We start from the raw sequence: 21222 nt of genomic DNA, 5'->3' as shown, positions 1-21222 counted from the left end.
TGGGGAAATTCCATCTCAACATGAGGAGGAACTTCTTCACTTTGAGGGTGGCAGAGCCCTGGCAGAGGCTGCCCAGGGAGGTGGTGGAGTCTCTTTTCTCTGGAGACATTCAGACCCCACCTGGACACGTTCCTGTGGGACCTGCTCTGGGTGGACCTGCTCTGGCAGGGGGGTGGAGGAGATATCTCCAGAGGTCCCTTCCAACCCCTACAATTCCGGGATTCTGTAATTAAAATCACCTTGGCAGGTCGGTGGTCCTGCAGTGCAGGTGTGGCATCTTCTAGGAGGATCCTGCAGGGTGGGATGGGGCAGAAGAGCATCCATCTGGGCTGCAGAGAGCTTCAGCTTCGTTCTACTCCTGTTTTGGGCATGTTGGATGTGCCCATCTGAAGCATCTCCAGCCCCTGTTTTCTTGAAGGTGGCTTCACCCGCAAGATGTGCCGCTTTCCAGTAGATCAAAGCGATTTGGAGGCTGCATGTTGTACAGGTTTGGAGTGGATATTGGAGGTGACACTTGTGAATCCTTCGCTTTGCTGGTAGCCTCTTTGTCACAAAGGGGTAGATCAAATTCTCCCCTCGAATGGAGACACCGAGGAGTTATTTCAGGAGATTCAAATCTTCAGTGAAGTTTTACAGCGAAGCGCATCTTTGTGCCACCTCCAGTGGAGCTGTTTCTCATTTCCAGCCCCTTTTTTTTGCTTCACGCTTCAAAGGAATATTGTCTAAGAAGTTGCCAAATGGGCTGCTGTTCCCGAGTTGCTATTGGAAAAGGAGGAGGAAATTCCCCACTATGGCAAACCAATAAACAGATCGGAGCTGGGAGCCTGAACTCAAAAACAATATATTTCAGCTGGGTAACGAAGAGCGATGTGGAATCTCAGCGAGTAATAATTTAGATAACTGCCCTTTTGATTTGTTTACCATCTGCTTTTAATTCTCCCAAGGAAAAGCAGTGGTTTGGGACTGGTTTGAGGAGCTTGACAGAAAAAAGGCTTGTTCCCGTTGCCACTAGCCACAGGTGGAAATCCTCAGCCAAATCCCCTGTTGCTGGAGCTGGTTTCCCTGGAAGGATGAGAGCAGCGGGGAGCTCGGCCTCCGGATTGATGGATGGGAGAAACTTGGATATTGGTGAAGGGGTTGGTTTGCCCGTGGGGTCTGAACTTCTGCAAGAGACACATTTTGCAGAAACTTCTTCTCGATGGATTGACTTAAAGCAGTTTATGAACAGCTTTTTTTTTTCTCCCTCCGCTTTTTTATAACGTTACATTCAGCTTGGTTGGCTGTAGCCATCTGCTTCTGAGAAGTCTTTTTTCCTTCCCTGCCTGTGCCCTCTTTTGATGGTGGACCACACAGAAAACGGGCGCGATGCTGTTATTTTCGGGGTGGCTCCGGACCGATGGTAGGACACAATGGATGGGAGAGCAACACGCAAGGGATGGATATCAGCACTGACACTTCCCGGTCTGCGTGTGCAGCTGGAATCCCTGTTCTCTAAAACGACTGGAAAACAGGCTTAGAGGAGCGTAACTGGGTGGTAGGAGGCTTCACGAGCTGTTTGAGGCTGGGGTGGAGAAAGGGGAAAGCGATGGGTTAACCCTTGGCTTTTCTGATTGAGTTATCTACATTTCATAGAATCATAGACTGGTTTGGGTTGGAAGGGACCTTAAAGATCATTTAGTTCCAACTCCCTGCCCTGGGCAGGGACACCTCCCACCAGACCAGGTTGCTCCAAGCCCCATCCAACCTGGCCTTTCCAACCCAAACCATTCTGTGTTTCTATGCTCTTCCACACTGCCTCTCCTGTCCCTCTTCCACTGGTGGCACCGGTGCTTTGCCAGCTCCACTGGCAGCTCGGACACTGGATGCTCTTGTACCTGGAATTTCCTCCCTCTGCACCCACTTTTCCCCTCATAGAAGGAGAAGAAGCAGAAGCCGTTTCTCGTCCTTGGTCCTGACTTTGATGAAACCTTCTAGAAAGGTTCTTACCACTTTACGTAATTTGTTTTTTGACGAACTCTCAGTATTTTTTTTTGAGCACCGCAGTGAAATAATTAAAAAAGATAAACATGGGTTTAAACTTTTTAAACAGCATTATATTTTAGTGTGCAGTCACACAGCAGTGCTGAAGGTTTCACTTTTACGTTTTTTCCACTCTTTAGAGTCCTCAAAATTACCTTTTTACTACTGAATTTTCTTTCTGGAGCTATAGCTGCCTATTCTCATCTTATGCATAATATGGATTTATGCTGTTCCATAATAAATGAAGCTCTAGCTCCGGTATAATTGTTTTCTTAGTATTAATATGCTTTGTGTTATTTGATTGTCAGCCAGGGATTATAGTAAACACGATACTTCCGTGCTGGTCCCCGCTCTGTCTGTGCTCTCTGTGGTGTATGAAAATCTCAAACGCCGTGATGTGAGCGATGGGGACAGGGAGAGAAGAGCATTTTTCAATTCTCGAAGTTTCAGATTTTCCCCTTCATCATCCCAATATATTTAATCATTAAGACACCACACTTAACGAAGCGTCGGGGAACATCCTCAAATTATTTTGTTGGCTTTACTCTTTAAAGCAGCCGATTGAGTCAGCTTCTGGGAAGCTTCTAAATTGCTTCTGGCCGTAACGAGCTCTGCCACGGTTTGAATTCAATAAAGGTGAGGAGACAGAGATCTGAAATCTCAGGGCTGAGGACAGCGATGATTTTATTGAGATTTGTACCCGTGATGGTGCATCTTCTGCTTGCACTTACTCCCCAGCTCAGCAGGACCCAGGCCCTCCTGAAACAGTACTTGGGATCTAATAGATTTGAAATCCCAAATTTATCAAAATCAAAAGAATTAGAATTTCACAATGTCTTATGCCCCCCCCCCTCCGTCATTGTTTTGGTGCCAGGACAATAAAGCATCTTCAGAGTTAAAAATACAAGACAAGGATAATTAAGAGCTGGAAGTCCAGGGGTACAAATTAATAGCAAAGTTGTCATTCTTGGGACTTTCGTGCACCTCCTTCTCTGTGCTAATGTAGTAATGAAAATTCTTGAATTCTGTAATTTTATATACGATATCCTTTATATATTTTATTTATGGTATTATTCTCCATTAGATTTTTAAATTTGTTGTGGAAGGAGATAAAAAAAAAAAAAAAGGGCAAGAACATCTGTCCCGGGCTGCTGGTGCTTGTTGTTAAGCAAAAAAAAAAAAAGGGCAAGAACATCTGTCCCGGGCTGCTGGTGCTTGTTGTTAAGCACATTTTAATGATGGATAGGAAGAAAGTAAACAGTTTAAAGTACCGTCCCACATCCTTGTAATCCAGCACACAGCTGTTCGAGTCACCCTCCAGGGCTGAGGCCACCGCAGCATCCCTGCATCCCGTGGGGCAGCAGCATTTTTGTGCATCACTTAGGCTGCCCTCCAAGTAAATCCTGTTTGGTGGTGGTGCCCCTGCACTAACCCATTTGTCATCATTTTATCATCACTGGAACAGGTTGCCCAGAGAAGCTGTGGCTGCCCCATCCCTGGAAGTCTTCAAGGCCAGGCTGGATGTGGCCTTGAGCAACCTGGTCTGGTGGGAGGTGTCCCTGCCCAGGGCAGGGGGGTTGGAACTGGATGATCTTTGAGGTCCCTTCCAACCCAAACCATTCTATGATTCTATGATTCTATGAATTAAAAGTCGGCCTCTCGTTCCTAAGATCATTTCAGCCATTGGAATGGGCTGCCCAGGGAGGTGGTTGAGGCCCCATCCCTGGAGGTGTTCAAAGACAGGTTGATGTAGTGCTGGGAGGTATGGTTTAGTGATGATGCTCCTTGTTTGTTGTGCGGGTGTCTATTTTTGTCAGTTGGGTTGACGGTTGGACAAGATGATCTTTGAGACCCCTTCCAACCTAGAAGATTCTGTGATTCTGTGATCAAGATTGTTCTTTGCAGGAGATCTCAGATCGGGGGTTCATTTTTAAAGTGCGGTAGGAGCTGGTTTTGTTGGAAGAGGGAACTCGTGACAGCTTCAATTCCACTTTCAAACATGCATCTTCCTTCCAGCACGTGGAATCAGCGTTTGCCCAGCTCTTCAGACCTGTTCCCCTCTTCTGCACGAGCTCGTCTCTCCCAGATTACTCCCAGATAACTTTGACCAAAGCCCTTTGGAAACATCGTGCGGTTTCAGGCTTCCCAAGGAGCTGACACCGAGCCCTTATCACCCTTTGGCATCTGTCTGACAAAAATAGTTTGCCAATGACGGGAGACGCTTTTTAGGATAACTGTGAGGCTTTGGGAAAAAAAAAAAAAAAGGGACCTGAGCACCACAGGGGGGACTGAGCTGGGTAAATAATTATTTATATGTCGTTTGGCTGGAAACCAAATTTCCCCTAATGAGAGAAACCGAATATTCTGAGAATGTGGATGCCGTTCCAGAAATTAAGGGTGTTCGCCGAGTTCACGTTCAGCCAGTGAGGGAGGAATAAAGTTGGATCTAATCTATATCAGGAAGTTATTAAAAACTAATCTAAAGCGTGCAGTTAAGGCTGTTAATGACCTGAGAGTTTTTGGACATAAATCTAATGGTTCCTTTTAGGAGCAAGGTCTGGATTAATTTGGCAAAATGTAGCGAGTGGGCACCCAGGGGGGGCTTGTGTGGATAGAAAAAGTTTTGTTGTTTTGGGGTTTTTCTCCCCCCACTTAAAGCAAACTTCTGCTTTCAGGTGGCAAAGCCGGAGTCCTGCTCCCATGTTCTGCAGCAGGGATGGCTGAAGCCCCCATGGAAGGTGTCATCTGCTAAAGAGCTTTCAGGTTTATTCTCTCTGCAGGATCCTGCAGAAGGTTCAGGGCTGCTGGTGGTCAAGTTGTGACGAGGGAGAGATTTTGATGTGGGTGGTTTCCACTGCCCGAAGCTGCTGAAGTGGTCCAGCCTGGGACTAAACCAGCAAAGTGCACTTGTGAAATCTGGAGCTGGTTGAAAATTGCAACAATTTGCATAAATACCAAAATTGGGTACTCTGGGCTTGGTGGTGTGATGAGGTGGGTGAATGGAGAAAAGCCCATGATTGTGTAGGAGGTATGTGCCAGATGTATGAGATTTCGGTGAAGACCTTCCAAAAGAAGTTCTTTTACACATGGTGTCATATACATAAATACAGGATTTCCTTTCTGTTGGGCTCCTCCCTTCCTGTGTGCCAGCTGGAGGTAGTTGGGGTTTAGGGACCCACTAACCCTCCATTTCAGCTTGTCCTCCTTGCTTATAGAATCATAGAATGGTTTGGGTTGGAAGGGATGCTACAGATCATTTAGTTCCAACCCCCTTAGACCCATTGCTTGTCTTTCAGTGGGTCAAAACCCAAATGATGTGGCAGTGGAACTCAGCCTGGTCTCTTTGGTCCTTCAGATACCCCAAGGATGGCCAGCAGAGAGTCTGTCAAGAGTGGGAGAGGTGAACAGTGGTCCACAAAATGCTGTTGCTTCTGCTTTGGCCCAACCTTGGAGCTACATCTGCCTCTCTGCTCTCCCCAGCTGCCACTGGGAGCCTCAGTGAATAAGCCCAGGTGTTTCCACCTGGAGCTGCCCAACTCTGGTGTCACCAAAAGCCTGGGAGGGCTCCTGACCTGGGCTCCTGGGCTTTGGGACCCGGCAGGTTCATTCATAGGACTTGATCTGTAACCGTCGGAGCAATCTACAGCTGTGACTCCAATGTTAGCGTTCCCTGTTGTTATCGATCCCCTAAAGGAACCAACCCAATCAATGTCCCCTTCAGATGGCTTTTAAAACCATATTTTACGCTTTTCAGCTTTTCAGTTAGAGCCCGGCGGTTTCGTCTGGGAGGAGCGAGGTCCCTGCAAAACCTGGCAGGGGCTCAAAACCTTAGGAGTACAGAAAGCTGTTTATTAAACTTCCTCATGGGTAGATAAGACAACTTGCTTTACTGGAACAAAGTTAATATAATTTTTAAAATTTTTTTTTATTTTTCCGTTGAGGTCTTAGTTGTGTAAAATTATTCTTTCCAAACACAGTGATTGTTTTTCTGACCTTTTAAATTTGCAACAGTTAACTGGCAGGCGGGTTGAGCCCTCTTGCAAAACGGCTTTTCCCTCTGTCTCCTGCAACACTTACTTGGTCTGGGGTATAAATCAGGCAGTAATGCAGGAAAAAGTAGATAAGGAGGAAAACGAACTTTCCAGATGCCCAAAAATGTGTATAAGTTCTTGAGCAAAATCAAATTTAAAGGGGACCTCAAAGAGTATTTTCACGGGGAGGGGAAACGCAGTGAGGAATTAGCGTTGCCTTGAAACTGGTGCCTGAATGTCCTTACTCCAGGGAGATTAAATATCCCTTAAAAATGCAGGATTTAGGCTGGCCCCGCAGCCTTGGAGCTTGGAGGAGCTGCAGAAAGATCTTTGGTGCTGTGTGTTGGTTGGGAGCGGGCAAAGAAGGAGGGTCCTTGTGGGAGCCTCCCTGCAACCCCTTGTAAAAACTGGTCTGTTTTCATACTTTATAGGGTGCCCTTTTTGTATACAGCATGGCAGGAAAAACAAGGAAATAACTTAGGGATTTAATCAACGTACAATAAAAAATAAATCCATCCTAACTCCTTTCCACTTGCTTTTTATAGTTGGATATAATTTATTAGGTTTGATGACATGGAACAAACTTTGGCAGTGGAAAGACAGGAGAGGATCCCACGGCCACGGCGTTGGCCAAAGTTGGCCAACCCTGGAGCTGTGTCCATGGTTGTCTTCACATTGTGGGTCTGGAGCCCACAGAAATGGCCTGACTCCACAGAAATGTTGTGCATTTTAATATTAAACAGTCGCCGATAAAACATTGAGAGCCTTAAGTAAAATACAACAAGGGAGGTATTGAGAGCTGCGTGTTTCCCATGCTGAAGGGTGACTGCTTCAAAGGTGCTGTGGTGGCTCTGGTCCATCACGGACCGTGTGAGAATTCACTGGCAAAGCCTTCATGCCCTGTAGGTCCACAGCTGAAGATGCAGGAGAAAGCGCATGAGTTCGAGGAGCTGGAAAATGTTGGAGGAAGTTAAAGATGAAAGGTTTTGGGTGAGATCGAGCGTGGATGAAGGACGACAGGAAGTTGTTTTTTCTGGTCACTGGAACGTCTGAAGTGGTTTAATGGGTATATTTTACTCAAAAATGTAATAGTGGTTGACTTTGAGCCTGAACACCATGCTGGATTTTAGCTTCCTTATACTCTCTGCTAGTTTTTCAGCTGATGGGTAGAATTTCAAAGCAGAAGTGCGGATGGAAGGGCTGGTGGGTTCAGCTACACACCAGGCTCTTCTGTGTGCACTCGGATGCATTTTCATGGGATAAGGAGAACTTGTGATGCGCTGAATCCGCTGTAGTTAATGCGGGATGGTTTAGGTGGAAGGGATGTCAGGAGGTCATCTGGTCTGACCCTTGCTCAAAGCAGCTTCAGAGGATACGCTTAATGAGATCCTGGATAACCCACTTCTCGCCCTCACCTTCAGCTGTGTAAAACTAGGGTCCAGTCTATCGACTCAGGGGGTATCTCTTCTTTCTGAGAAGAATATGTATATTGAGTGCATATTCCTGCTAATTAAAAGGCTTTCTCATGAAAGGGGAAAATATCCTGGGCTGTTGATGTATATTATCTGTGGATACTTATTTCTTTTATCTGTCCTCCAGATCTCTCTGAAAGCTTGAGCTTGTAAAGTGTCTTCTGTTACTGCCTCGAGGTGTTATCTTTTGGAAAGAAAAGCTGAGTTCCAGCTCCTTTAGCTTCTTCCTGTGATTTGTGGGCTACGAGTAGTGGTCTGCAGACAGATTGTATAGTAATGACCTAGGAAAGCTCAGCAAGATCTTCATGTGGTTGAGGGAGAGGAACGTGTGTGGGACATGGGAGAGCTTGGGGGGATGGAGCGGTTCTGCCAGGGAATAACGTCTGGAAGATCTTTGGTTCTCCCTAAATGAGGTGCGTGTTTCTCTCTGCCTCTCAAACCTGCTTTCTTCTCCTGATGGCAGCTCAGATCATTAATGACCTGGGGTGGCATCACCTCACTGCTTTTTGTGCAACTGTGCTGCAGTCCAGGTGGGACTCTGAGGCTGCCTGTGAGCTGCTTGGGGCTTCAAAACCCATAGTTTCATAGAATGGTTTGGGTTGGAAGGGACCTTAAAGCCCATCCAGTACCACCCCCTGCCCTGGGCAGGGACACCTCCCACCACACCAGGTTGCTCAAAGCCTTGTCCAACCTGGCCTGGAGCACCATCTCTGGAAAAGGAGAGGTTGTTAGAAGTATCTGATATGGTCTTCTGCACAAGAGGTTGTAGGACCTCCCAGAGTTCAGTTGTATTTGAAGTTGTGGGTTGAGCTCCCAGGAGTGTTTCAGGAGTGTTTCATGCATGTGGCCAGTGCAGTGCTGTTGCCAAAGGAAGCCATACCGGGGAGCCATGTAGGGTTGGTGGTCCACCATCACTGGCATCTTTTCCAAAGTACAGTTTCCTCTACTCTTAAGTGAGAATGTAAGACGAGCATTGATGGGTCTGCACCTGGTTATTAAAAGTGGAGCCTCCAGAAGGATGTGAGAACTGGGCAGATTTGGTATGACACTTTCCCAACTGTCCACCCTCTGATCTTTCAACATCTCCAGGACTTTCCCAGCCAGAGATGATGTCCGTCTTACTGGTAACCATCACTGCTGTCTGCTCTGTGACATGACCAGTCTTTCCTTGAGCTCCTGCAGATATTTAGTGTGCATAACATCCTGCAGCGAGGAGCTAACCTGCTTAGCTGGGTCATGTGTGAAGAAACCACTGTCTCTTGGCTGGTTTTGGACTTGTCACCTGCTACTCTCGTTTCTTGTCCCCTCATTCTTGCACTGAACAGGCTGCCATCACCTCCATGGCTGCTGATGGGTCCCTCCTCTGGATTGGGAAGGGTCTCTGCCCCAGGTTTGTGATGGGTGATAAAGATGGGGAAGGTCTTTGGTGTGGTCACCTTGGGAGAAGATCCAGATCTCGTGTCCTTCGCCTTTTGCAGCTTTGAGAGTCGTCGTGAGCTGGAGCTGCAGTGGCTTTTGCTCCTGGCTTGCAGCAGGATGAGTAATGTAGGGCACAAGAACTGCTCCTTCTGGGATTTCAGTCCGAGCACGTGATTAATGATGATCTAGTTATATTTTATGACTTGTCGCTTGGCCAATTATTAATCTGTTTTAATATATTCCGCGTTATGTAATGGAATACCAGTTCCTTGAGAAATCATACTTTACAAAGTTAAATGATTACCGAGCTCTACGCATGTTGCATCAGAGCTGGTGCAGTTTGCAGCCAATTCTTGTCGTCTTCTTAAAAACACACACAATTGATTTAAGACCTGCGTGTCGATAGACGGTGGTTATTTACTTCCTAAAATTCCCAATTAGGTTTTATACCGGCGTTTCCCTCGTCTTCCTGGGCTGGAATCACAGAATCACAGAATCAGAGTGAAAAAATAAAGGTAGGAAGGAATTCAGATTCAGATTAGATCTCAGAAAGAAATTTTTTACTATGAGGGTGGTGAGACACTGGAACAGATTGCCCAGGGAAGTTGTGGATGCCCCATCCCTGGAAGTGTTCAAGACCAGGCTGGATGGGGCTTGGAGCAACCTGGTCTGGTGGGAGGTGTCCCTGCCCAGGGCAGGGGGGTTGGAACTAGATGATCTTTGAGTTCCCTTCCAACCCAAACCATTCTATGATTCCATGATTCTATGAATTAAAAGTCGGCCTCTCCTCTTCCTAAGATCATTTCAGCCATTGGAATGGGCTGCCCAGGGAGGTGATTGAGGCCCCATCCCTGGAGGTGTTCAAAAGACGGGTTGATGTAGTGCTGGGAGGTATGGGTTAGTGATGGTGATGCTTCTTGTTTGTTGTGTGGGTGTCTATTTTTGTCAGTTGGGTTGACAGTTGGACAAGATGATCTTTGAGATCCCTTCCAACCTAGAAGATTCTGTGATCAAGATTGTTCTTTGCAGGAGATCTCAGATTAGGGGTTTATTTTTAAAGTGCGGTAGGAGCTGGTTTTGTTGGAAGAGGGAACTCGTGACAGCTTCAATTCCACTTTCAAACATGCATCTTCCTTCCAGCACGTGGAATCAGCGTTTGCCCAGCTCTTCAGACCTGTTCCCCTCTTCTGCACGAGCTCGTCTCTCCCAGATTACTCCCAGATAACTTTGACCAAAGCCCTTTGGAAACATCGTGCGGTTTCAGGCTTCCCAAGGAGCTGACACCGAGCCCTTATCACCCTTTGGCATCTGTCTGACAAAAATAGTTTGCCAATGACGGGAGACGCTTTTTAGGATAACTGTGAGGCTTTGGGAAAAAAAAAAAAAAAGGGACCTGAGCACCACAGGGGGGACTGAGCTGGGTAAATAATTATTTATATGTCGTTTGGCTGGAAACCAAATTTCCCCTAATGAGAGAAACCGAATATTCTGAGAATGTGGATGCCGTTCCAGAAATTAAGGGTGTTCGCCGAGTTCACGTTCAGCCAGTGAGGGAGGAATAAAGTTGGATCTAATCTATATCAGGAAGTTATTAAAAACTAATCTAAAGCGTGCAGTTAAGGCTGTTAATGACCTGAGAGTTTTTGGACATAAATCTAATGGTTCCTTTTAGGAGCAAGGTCTGGATTAATTTGGCAAAATGTAGCGAGTGGGCACCCAGGGGGGGCTTGTGTGGATAGAAAAAGTTTTGTTGTTTTGGGGTTTTTCTCCCCCCACTTAAAGCAAACTTCTGCTTTCAGGTGGCAAAGCCGGCGTCCTGCTCCCATGTTCTGCAGCAGGGATGGCTGAAGCCCCCATGGAAGGTGTCATCTGCTAAAGAGCTTTCAGGTTTATTCTCTCTGCAGGATCCTGCAGAAGGTTCAGGGCTGCTGGTGGTCAAGTCGTGACGAGGGAGAGATTTTGATGTGGGTGGTTTCCACTGCCCGAAGCTGCTGAAGTGGTCCAGCCTGGGACTAAACCAGCAAAGTGCACTTGTGAAATCTGGAGCTGGTTGAAAATTGCAACAATTTGCATAAATACCAAAATTGGGTACTCTGGGCTTGGTGGTGTGATGAGGTGGGTGAATGGAGAAAAGCCCATGATTGTGTAGGAGGTATGTGCCAGATGTATGAGATTTCGGTGAAGACCTTCCAAAAGAAGTTCTTTTACACATGGTGTCACCTACATAAATACAGGATTTCCTTTCTGTTGGGCTCCTCCCTTCCTGTGTGCCAGCTGGAGGTAGTTGGGGTTTAGGGACCCACTAACCCTCCATTTCAGCTTGTCCTCCTTGCTTATAGAATCATAGAATGGTTTGGGTTGGAAGGGATGCTACAGATCATTTAGTTCCAACCCCCTTAGACCCATTGCTTGTCTTTCAGTGGGTCAAAACCCAAATTATGTGGCAGTGGAACTCAGCCTGGTCTCTTTGGTCCTTCAGATACCCCAAGGATGGCCGCCAGAGAGTCTGTCAAGAGTAGGAGAGGTGAACAGTGGTCCACAAAATGCTGTTGCTTCTGCTTTGGCCCAACCTTGGAGCTACATCTGCCTCTCTGCTCTCCCCGGATGGCTCATAGAATGGTTTGGGTTGGAAGGGATGCTACAGATCATTTAGTTCCAACCCCCTTAGACCCATTGCTTGTCTTTCAGTGGGTCAAAACCCAAATGATGTGGCAGTGGAACTCAGCCTGGTCTCTTTGGTCCTTCAGATACCCCAAGGATGGCCGCCAGAGAGTCTGTCAAGAGTAGGAGAGGTGAACAGTGGTCCACAAAATGCTGTTGCTTCTGCTTTGGCCCAACCTTCCAGCCCCTTCTGCCTCTCTGCTCTCCCCGGATGGCTCCAGCTGCCACTGGGAGCCTCAGTGAATAAGCCCAGGTGTTTCCACCTGGAGCTGCCCAACTCTGGTGTCACCAAAAGCCTGGGAGGGCTCCTGACCTGGGCTCCTGGGCTTTGGGACCCGGCAGGTTCATTCATAGGACTTGATCTGTAACCGTCGGAGCAATCTACAGCTGTGACTCCAATGTTAGCGTTCCCTGTTGTTATCGATCCCCTAAAGGAACCAACCCAATCAATGTCCCCTTCAGATGGCTTTTAAAACCATATTTTACGCTTTTCAGCTTTTCAGTTAGAGCCCGGCGGTTTCGTCTGGGAGGAGCGAGGTCCCTGCAAAACCTGGCAGGGGCTCAAAACCTTAGGAGTACAGAAAGCTGTTTATTAAACTTCCTCATGGGTAGATAAGACAACTTGCTTTACTGGAACAAAGTTAATATAATTTTTAAAATTTTTTTTTATTTTTCCGTTGAGGTCTTAGTTGTGTAAAATTATTCTTTCCAAACACAGTGATTGTTTTTCTGACCTTTTAAATTTGCAACAGTTAACTGGCAGGCGGGTTGAGCCCTCTTGCAAAACGGCTTTTCCCTCTGTCTCCTGCAACACTTACTTGGTCTGGGGTATAAATCAGGCAGTAATGCAGGAAAAAGTAGATAAGGAGGAAAACGAACTTTCCAGATGCCCAAAAATGTGTATAAGTTCTTGAGCAAAATCAAATTTAAAGGGGACCTCAAAGAGTATTTTCACGGGGAGGGGAAACGCAGTGAGGAATTAGCGTTGCCTTGAAACTGGTGCCTGAATGTCCTTACTCCGGGGAAATTAAATATCCCTTAAAAATGCAGGATTTAGGCTGGCCCCACAGCTTTGGAGCTTGGAGGAGCTGCAGAAAGATCTTTGGTGCTGTGTGTTGGTTGGGAGCGGGCAAAGAAGGAGGGTCCTTGTGGGAGCCTCCCTGCAACCCCTTGTAAAAACTGGTCTGTTTTCATACTTTATAGGGTGCCCTTTTTGTATACAGCATGGCAGGAAAAACAAGGAAATAACTTAGGGATTTAATCAACGTACAATAAAAAATAAATCCATCCTAACTCCTTTCCACTTGCTTTTTATAGTTGGATATAATTTATTAGGTTTGATGACATGGAACAAACTTTGGCAGTGGAAAGACAGGAGAGGATCCCACGGCCACGGCGTTGGCCAAAGTTGGCCAACCCTGGAGCTGTGTCCATGGTTGTCTTCACATTGTGGGTCTGGAGCCCACAGAAATGGCCTGACTCCACAGAAATGTTGTGCATTTTAATATTAAACAGTCGCCGATAAAACATTGAGAGCCTTAAGTAAAATACAACAAGGGAGGTATTGAGAGCTGCGTGTTTCCCATGCTGAAGGGTGACTGCTTCAAAGGTGCTGTGGTGGCTCTGGTCCATCACGGACCGTGTGAGAATTCACTGGCAAAGCCTTCATGCCCTGTAGGTCCACAGCTGAAGATGCAGGAGAAAGCGCATGAGTTCGAGGAGCTGGAAAATGTTGGAGGAAGTTAAAGATGAAAGGTTTTGGGTGAGATCGAGCGTGGATGAAGGACGACAGGAAGTTGTTTTTTCTGGTCACTGGAACGTCTGAAGTGGTTTAATGGGTATATTTTACTCAAAAATGTAATAGTGGTTGACTTTGAGCCTGAACACCATGCTGGATTTTAGCTTCCTTATACTCTCTGCTAGTTTTTCAGCTGATGGGTAGAATTTCAAAGCAGAAGTGCGGATGGAAGGGCTGGTGGGTTCAGCTACACACCAGGCTCTTCTGTGTGCACTCGGATGCATTTTCATGGGATAAGGAGAACTTGTGATGCGCTGAATCCGCTGTAGTTAATGCGGGATGGTTTAGGTGGAAGGGATGTCAGGAGGTCATCTGGTCTGACCCTTGCTCAAAGCAGCTTCAGAGGATACGCTTAATGAGATCCTGGATAACCCACTTCTCGCCCTCACCTTCAGCTGTGTAAAACTAGGGTCCAGTCTATCGACTCAGGGGGTATCTCTTCTTTCTGAGAAGAATATGTATATTGAGTGCATATTCCTGCTAATTAAAAGGCTTTCTCATGAAAGGGGAAAATATCCTGGGCTGTTGATGTATATTATCTGTGGATACTTATTTCTTTTATCTGTCCTCCAGATCTCTCTGAAAGCTTGAGCTTGTAAAGTGTCTTCTGTTACTGCCTCGAGGTGTTATCTTTTGGAAAGAAAAGCTGAGTTCCAGCTCCTTTAGCTTCTTCCTGTGATTTGTGGGCTACGAGTAGTGGTCTGCAGACAGATTGTATAGTAATGACCTAGGAAAGCTCAGCAAGATCTTCATGTGGTTGAGGGAGAGGAACGTGTGTGGGACATGGGAGAGCTTGGGGGGATGGAGCGGTTCTGCCAGGGAATAACGTCTGGAAGATCTTTGGTTCTCCCTAAATGAGGTGCGTGTTTCTCTCTGCCTCTCAAACCTGCTTTCTTCTCCTGATGGCAGCTCAGATCATTAATGACCTGGGGTGGCATCACCTCACTGCTTTTTGTGCAACTGTGCTGCAGTCCAGGTGGGACTCTGAGGCTGCCTGTGAGCTGCTTGGGGCTTCAAAACCCATAGTTTCATAGAATGGTTTGGGTTGGAAGGGACCTTAAAGCCCATCCAGTACCACCCCCTGCCCTGGGCAGGGACACCTCCCACCACACCAGGTTGCTCAAAGCCTTGTCCAACCTGGCCTGGAGCACCATCTCTGGAAAAGGAGAGGTTGTTAGAAGTATCTGATATGGTCTTCTGCACAAGAGGTTGTAGGACCTCCCAGAGTTCAGTTGTATTTGAAGTTGTGGGTTGAGCTCCCAGGAGTGTTTCAGGAGTGTTTCATGCATGTGGCCAGTGCAGTGCTGTTGCCAAAGGAAGCCATACCGGGGAGCCATGTAGGGTTGGTGGTCCACCATCACTGGCATCTTTTCCAAAGTACAGTTTCCTCTACTCTTAAGTGAGAATGTAAGACGAGCATTGATGGGTCTGCACCTGGTTATTAAAAGTGGAGCCTCCAGAAGGATGTGAGAACTGGGCAGATTTGGTATGACACTTTCCCAACTGTCCACCCTCTGATCTTTCAACATCTCCAGGACTTTCCCAGCCAGAGATGATGTCCGTCTTACTGGTAACCATCACTGCTGTCTGCTCTGTGACATGACCAGTCTTTCCTTGAGCTCCTGCAGATATTTAGTGTGCATAACATCCTGCAGCGAGGAGCTAACCTGCTTAGCTGGGTCATGTGTGAAGAAACCACTGTCTCTTGGCTGGTTTTGGACTTGTCACCTGCTACTCTCGTTTCTTGTCCCCTCATTCTTGCACTGAACAGGCTGCCATCACCTCCATGGCTGCTGATGGGTCCCTCCTCTGGATTGGGAAGGGTCTCTGCCCCAGGTTTGTGATGGGTGATAAAGATGGGGAAGGTCTTTGGTGTGGTCACCTTGGGAGAAGATCCAGATCTCGTGTCCTTCGCCTTTTGCAGCTTTGAGAGTCGTCGTGAGCTGGAGCTGCAGTGGCTTTTGCTCCTGGCTTGCAGCAGGATGAGTAATGTAGGGCACAAGAACTGCTCCTTCTGGGATTTCAGTCCGAGCACGTGATTAATGATGATCTAGTTATATTTTATGACTTGTCGCTTGGCCAATTATTAATCTGTTTTAATATATTCCGCGTTATGTAATGGAATACCAGTTCCTTGAGAAATCATACTTTACAAAGTTAAATGATTACCGAGCTCTACGCATGTTGCATCAGAGCTGGTGCAGTTTGCAGCCAATTCTTGTCGTCTTCTTAAAAACACACACAATTGATTTAAGACCTGCGTGTCGATAGACGGTGGTTATTTACTTCCTAAAATTCCCAATTAGGTTTTATACCGGCGTTTCCCTCGTCTTCGGCTGCTGGAATCACAGAATCACAGAATCACAGAATCTTCTAGGTTGGAAGGGACCTTAAAGATCATCTTGTCCAACCGTCAACCCAACTGACAAAAATAGACACCCACACAACAAACAAGGAGCATCATCACTAAACCAGACCTCCCAGCACTACATCAACCTGTCTTTTGAACACCTCCAGGGATGGGGCCTCAACCCCCTCCCTGGGCAGCCCATTCCAATGCCTGAGAACCCTTTCAGTGAAAAAATTTTTCCTAATGTCCAGCCTGAACCTCCCCTGGGGCAACTTGAGGCCATTTCCTCTCGTCCTGTCGCCTGTGACTTGAGAGAAGAGACCGACCCCCACCTCTCTACACCCTCCTTTCAGGGAGTTGGAGAGAGCAATAAGGTCTCCCCTCAGCCTCCTCTTCTCCAGGCTGAATAACCCCAGTTCCCTCAGCCTCTCCTCATAAGACTTATTCTCCAGACCCCTCACCAGCTTTGTTGCCCTGGACTGAGAGCTTGTTATTAGCCCTGTCCTCCTCCTCCGAGTGTTGTCACAGCAGCCTGTGTCCTCCGAGGCTCTCGGAGCTCCGTAGTGAACACTTGGGGGAAGATGCCCTAAATGCTCCGGAGTTTTTTTCCCCGTTGGGCTCTTTGAGAGCCCCTGGGATGCAGCTGAAGATCTCCTGCCATAAACCAGCCCCGTCTCCTCTTGCCGTTGTTTCACATCTGCCCGCAGTGCTCTTTGGAAGAGAAAATGTTTCCTGTGGCATGACTATACCATCTGGTTTCTCTCTTAATTAATGGACAGAAATATTTGTTGCGTTCTTCTGCCGCTCCTGTAACATCGCTGGTGGTTGCTCGGTGGCTGTGCAGTCACACTCCTCGGCCCTTGCTGGAATTTACTGGTTTTAGGTAATTTTTATAACCTGCTAGGCTCAAACCTGTGAGTATTGTGGCTCCTCTCGTCCTGTTTTCCTTCCCTTGCTCCTGCGTATCACTTCATTTCTGATGTATTTCAATCTTACAGGTTTTTTTCTCTTTGTTACGTATGTTTTTTTATTCTGATTGTGATTTCCTTTTCATGAGAGCCAGGTTGAGAAGAGTTATTTTATTTTTTTTAAAAGAGGAGCGTCTTCCCTTTTTAGTTTTGGGAGCTTTGTCCCCTCTAGACACACACCTCACCCCAGGAATCTGGAAACATATTTTTAAAGTTTCTGTTATTATTTATGTTTTTCTGGTTTTAACGTCCATTCCTTTGCATCATTTGGTCTATTTATTGTAGTGAAAGTACCTGGGACATATATATATAAAAAAATAATTTAAAAATTCAAAGAACATCTCCTTCTTGTAAAATGCAACTTTCAAACTGGAAGCCTGAGGAATACAGCAGTTTATGCATCTTTTGTGATCATTTATGTGCACGTGTGTAAAAACCAGATGTTTAAGGAGGCAGGTGTCCCATCTCCCGTCGGGATGTGCTGTAGTCACACCTCTCTCTTGGGATGCGGGTTCTGGAGATGTTCCTTGCTGGTGCCTTGGAGATGTTGCTGCTGCCTGAGTTCTCCTCCCTCCTTTTGCCTACTTGATTTTTCATGAATAAATTGCAACGAGTGACTTATAAGAGTCTTGTGTTGCTAATGGTGGGTGCTTTAAGACAATATTCTAACGACCATGTCCATGTAAGAAATTTCTTCTGTAATAGCAGTGATGGGGACAAGGAGGTTTTGAACTAATGATGGTGCTCCCTCATCGAGCTTCAGATGCTGGGGTTTAGAAGTATAAATTTAACCCAGTAATCTCTCTCCCATGAGAGAGAAAGAGAAAGAAAGAAAATAGGCACATCCTGGAAGTTATGGTGGACTCATGAAGTGGTTGTTCCTTGGGGACCAAACCTTATCCACTGTAGCAGGTCTTTGGGGCCAGTTGGGCTACTGAGGACCTGCAGACATTTCCATCCAGCAGAGAATCATAGAATAGTTTGGGTTGGAAGGGACCTTTGAAGGTCATCTATTCTCTCCACATTCGTGGACCTTTTTATTGACTGGCACCCTGGAATTACCAGCTCTGGTTTCCAGCCAGCTCCTGGGTGTCGAAGGTTGATTAAGATGAATTGCATCCGGTAGCTACTACGTATAAAAGTTCAAAAACAGTATTGGGACTTGTGTCTCAGAGTATTTGATGGGGTAGTAGCAAGCTTGGCTCTAGAAACCACAATATGTGGAGTAGCTTGGAAGGAAGGTTGTGAAGCTCAGCTCAGGGTTTCCAAGGTTGTTGTTTTAAAAATTACTTATTTCTTTCATTAGAATTCAGGCAGTGCATCACAATATGAAGAGACCAGTTTTTTGAACTTAAATTTTTCAACCAAGCAAGGTCTTGGCAAGCCCCAGATTTGTTGATGTATGAACATTTGACAGGCTGAGAGAGGAGGGGAGGGTCAGCCTGGAGAAGAGAAGGCTCCAGGGAGACCTTGGAGCCCCTTCCAGTCCCTCAAGAAGGGGCCTCCAGGAAAGGTGGGGGAGGGACTCTGGCTGAGGGAGGGGAGCCCTAGGAGGAGGGGGAAGGGTTGGACCCTGCAAGAGGGGAGATGGAGCTGAGCTGTGGGGAAGAACTTGTTTGGTGGGAGGGTGGTGAGAGCCTGGCCCAGGTTGCCCCGAGAAGCTGTGGCTGCCCCATCCCTGGAGGGGTTGAAGGGCAGGTTGGAGGGGGCTTGGAGCAACCTGGTGTGGTGGGAGGTGTCCCTGCCCAGGGCAGGGGGTGGGAATGAGATGATCTTTATAGGACTCTTCGAACCCAAACCATTCTGTGCTTCTATGATTTGGCTCAACAAGAAGGCTCAGACTGGTAGAATTTAGAGGAGAGGGGATAGGTAGCTGAAGAAAATGGACACACTTCAGTCTTAGTGTCTTTTTATGGTGTGTGTGCTTCAGGAGAGAAATAATTACGCCCATCTGAGGTTCAGAGGGTGCCTGGCTTATCGAAGGTGATACGGAAAGTCCACAGAAGAGGAAGAAACGGAGAAATCCCCTTGGTCCTGTTGTAGCTTAATGCTCAGTGACACCAGCAGTTTGCTCTCCTGCCTTGGTGAGGCAGAGCAAGGATCTCGATCTCCGGGAGCCGTACGAGTTGGGGGGTGGGCTGCAGCCCCTTGGGGGGGTCTAACACCCACTGCCATCTTCTGCTGCTGGTTTTTATCTCCCGCCTTGTGGAGATGCTGTCTCGCCGCGGCAGATTTGCTGCTAGATCTGTGCTGCTTTTTTTTCTGGAGGGTAATCTTTATTTCTTAGGAGTGGCGTCGGCAAAGAGGGAGGGGAGAATTTGAAAAAAACCCAACGTATCAGTTGGAATATTACCCTTTCGTTTACTTTATTTGCCCAGGTAGCTTAAAGCTTGAGGAACCTTGATGAGTTCTTTTCTGAGGAAATAAAAAAGATACCTTGCAATTGATAGTGTTGGGGTCAGTGGGCTGTTAGTGGTGCTGCTGCTAATTAATAGTTGACCTCAACTTTGCTGTTTTTCTGCTTAAAAGGCTGAAAATTTGCATCGCGTGGATAATAATCGGGAAAGATAAATGAAAGATAAATGAAAGATAATATGAACAACCTGTCTTTTCCTCCACAGGACCCAGTGATTGATGCTGGTCCCCGCTCAGAAGAGTTCATGTGAAGCCTGCCCATGGAAGGTCGATGCCTGCCTTCGCTGAGGCTCTAGGATTCTGTCATTTTGCTGTTTAATCAGCTGAAGAATCCAGTTTTTCCCATGAACCATCTTTCACCTCGGGAAGAGAGAGGTAAGGTTTGCAGGGCTCTCTTTCTTCTTTCCTCTGGCGGCAAATGTTTAAACCTGTCATGGAGGTGGTTTGTGCTGGAGCACCTCTTCATGCGGAATTAATTACTGAGACTGCTGAAAGCAAAAGTCCCTGGTTTTCTCTGTCCTTGGCATCCTTTGGGTTGTTTTGCCGTGCGGGAGCTGTGCAGTCAGGCTGCGTTGTGTTTGTAGCTACCAGGGTTGTTTTAAAAGCTCAGAAGAAGGATGAAACCGTTGCCCGAATCGACTGCCCTTTCTCAATATGTTTTGCAAAATTGAAGAGCTTCGTTGCTGCTCTGGCAGGATGACGTGCAGGGGATTTGTGCTGAAGGATAAATATGTGGTTTTGATAAGTCGGTGTTAGGCTGGAGGGGGGCTCGGGGTGTGTGGGTCAGGTGAATCGAGTCCATAAGTGGAGAATTTTTAAAAAGGCACAAACTTGGGAAATCAAACTGTTGTAGGGCTGCTACGGCTTCCAGAGCAAGGAGAAGGTTCTCAGCATCCTTGTTAATCTTCCGAGCTGCTGCGTGTAACAACTTGAACACTCCTCTGGTTTGCCCACAGCCAGCAATGTCTTAAAGAAAAATGAGTGTAATGGCATGGTAACTCGCGAGGACAGTAGTATATATTTAGAAAAGAACAAAATGGTAAAACAGGTAGCAGTTGGACAATGTGTTGGCTGCAGCTGCTGCACGGCTGTGGGATTTGCAGGCTCTCTCCCAGGCTGGGGGTGCTCACTGGTGTGGACCATGAGTATGTGGGAGCGAGGAGGACCTGTACCCCTGCTAAATTCCCCTGCTAAAGGGAAAAATGGTTGCTAGCTGACGTGCCGTAAGGCAAAAATTACATATATCGCTAGAGCTGCCTTTGTCTGGTGAAATTTTATATTGCTTCTATCACAGTTCCCTGCCTGAGATAGCTGGTGTTGCAAGAAACGTCTGCGTCAGAGCTGGTTTTGGCTGGAGCGTGATGGAAAATGGGATATTTCCTTGTGGATTGAGGGTGGCTTGCTCCTGCATGGTTTAAATACTGGTCCCAGTAAGATACTGGTGTTGTATGTCCTCCACAGGCTGCTTTGCCCACCTGGTTTCTGTCCTTGAATTGACTGCTTCCCTAAACTGGGGTGGGATGATCCTGTGGTGGATGATCCTTGGAGATGTCGGTGTCCCCCTTGTCCTCCCCAGTCGGTTTGGTGGCTGGAGGACAATAATCAGGCACCCGGGATGGAGCCCTTTGCCCCGCTCCCTCTGCCTGTCTGGGGTTTGACATGGATTTTTGGACAAGGCTCTTTGCTCTCTGCCTCGCTGTCTTCCATTTGTAGGCGCAAATGATGGCGGTAATTAGTCGTGGTTGTAAAATTTGGAAATAATGTCACTTCTGTGTTGCTGTCTGCTGTCCCAACCTGCTCCCTCGGAGTGGCCGGGATGGAGGGAAGCTGGGGGGCTGCTCCCGAGGGGTAAGGAAGGAGCAGAGCCCCAACCCAATGCTGGAAGTGCTGCCCAGAGTTAATTATTAAACCGCACTCTGCCCCATAAATGTACAATTGGATTCAGGATTTTTCACCGCAGAAAGATCACCTTTCCCTCTGGACATAGCAGCTGCTTTTTGGTTGGAAGTGGGTAAAGCGTATCACACACAAACAAAAAAGTCTTAACTCCTGTGACTTTTAAGATATTTTTATTTTTCTCTCTGGTATT

The 21222-nt window shown here is 47.0% G+C and overlaps 1 protein-coding gene across 1 annotated transcript in view; it reads left to right on the top strand.

Annotated features, from left to right (window-relative positions):
* LOC106900841 (nuclear receptor coactivator 1-like) overlaps positions 1 to 21222 on the top strand; it is a gene marked incomplete at its 3' end in the record, with an annotated part of 165382 nt that overhangs the window by 60261 nt on the left and 83899 nt on the right. The window contains exon 2 of the mRNA XM_014963045.1: positions 19340 to 19508. The remainder of the gene's footprint in view (positions 1 to 19339; positions 19509 to 21222) is intronic.

This window comes from Calidris pugnax, unplaced genomic scaffold (genome assembly GCF_001431845.1).
Source record: "Calidris pugnax isolate Ruff unplaced genomic scaffold, ASM143184v1 scaffold450, whole genome shotgun sequence".
Classification (NCBI taxonomy): Eukaryota; Metazoa; Chordata; class Aves; order Charadriiformes; family Scolopacidae; genus Calidris; species Calidris pugnax.
Note: the sequence above shows the minus strand (reverse complement) of the source record. Positions and strands in the feature narration are given on the sequence as shown.